Genomic DNA, 1,364 nt, shown 5'->3' with positions numbered 1-1,364 from the left:
ATTTTAACGTGTTGGAACAGAAATTTTCTTTCACTTTGTTAGCAATTATAGGGGCGAATAAATAATACAAATATATGTATAATAATACAAAGAGGAATGCAAGTGTCAAACGTGATGCGCATATTATAAAACTGATATTGTAAAATTAAACATAAAATCAAAACCAGAATGTTTATTTTTTGTCTGTGTGTACACTATTTCCTTCTTATTAAGCGTAAAATCTTTATTATTCAATTGAAATCTGTTTTTGCATATAATCAATAAAGTTTTTCTTTAAGTGCAAGGTGCTATTTTTATATTAGTTTTTGTTCTTTTTATGTTCACTGTCATATTTTATATAAAAGATATATTTCCGAAAGATTTAACGTATTAGTGTGAAGATATCATCTCATTTTACTGTAACATATTACTGTGACAATTCTAAGTAAAGAAGTAATACTTCCTTCTTTAAAATGTTTTAAGTAATAACATTTGAAATAAGATAAGAGATAAAACATCGATAAACTTGTACTTCCACACTCAATTCAGGAATCTGTATATTTTAAAAATTAAAACTCAGAAAATACAATAGTTTATTTTTATTTGCTCATTTACAATATGTGCTTATAATCGCTTCTATTGTTTTCCAATTGTAAACTGCAACCGCATTATTGTCATTTCTTCAGTAAGACTGTAAGACAAAAGTTGATGTTAATACAATTGATACTTACTGTCACATTATGATATTAAAGATTTTGTATTTGGGAATTTAATAATTAATTTACCATAGAACTTATTGTAATATTAAAACGTTTTACAGAAATAGATATGTAACATTTCTAGTAATTAACAAATTGAATTGTAATTTAACGAATTAAATGTACACATATACATATTTATTGTTGCGAATATATGTATATAATATTACATTTTTCAAAATTGTCAAAATTAATACACACAGTAAAATTTATTTTAAAAAATCTGGAGATATTTAAACATCACTTATCTGATTGTGTAAACACGAATCAGACGTCACTGGAATGTTTGATTTAAGTTTCATTATGAAATATATTTTGTTGGAGGTACTTAATATAAATATTCATTAAACCATTCGTAGGTGTAACATTCAGTCGTATTATTAAAAAATATGTTAACAAGATAAAAATAAATACATATATTGTTAAAAAAATGAGCACGTAAAGAATATATATCAGAATATGTGTTACCTTTAATTCTTATTTATAAGCCTTTCTGCATACTCCACTAACTTTTACGTAACCCTTTTGACACGGAACCTGTATTATATGTGGTTCAGTTACCACCATTGTGATAAAAGTTGTTAGTAACAGAAAGGTGATCATCAAACATGTAAAAAACGTGCTGAT

General features: G+C 25.0%; 1 long non-coding RNA gene across 1 annotated transcript; it reads right to left on the bottom strand.

Annotated features, from left to right (window-relative positions):
• Positions 1–563: 563 nt before the first annotated feature.
• On the bottom strand, positions 564–1,358 carry LOC105558457. Its single transcript, XR_001008671.1, has 2 exons — positions 1,206–1,358; positions 564–670 (listed from the first exon to the last, which is right to left on the bottom strand). It is a non-coding gene; the product is annotated as an uncharacterized LOC105558457 (long non-coding RNA).
• Between the last annotated feature and the right edge of the window lie 6 nt (positions 1,359–1,364).

Source organism: Vollenhovia emeryi, unplaced genomic scaffold (assembly GCF_000949405.1).
Source record: "Vollenhovia emeryi isolate VEMERY1.0 unplaced genomic scaffold, V.emery_V1.0 DF947283.1, whole genome shotgun sequence".
Lineage (NCBI taxonomy): Eukaryota > Metazoa > Arthropoda > Insecta > Hymenoptera > Formicidae > Vollenhovia > Vollenhovia emeryi.
This window is presented reverse-complemented; position numbering and strand designations above follow the sequence as displayed.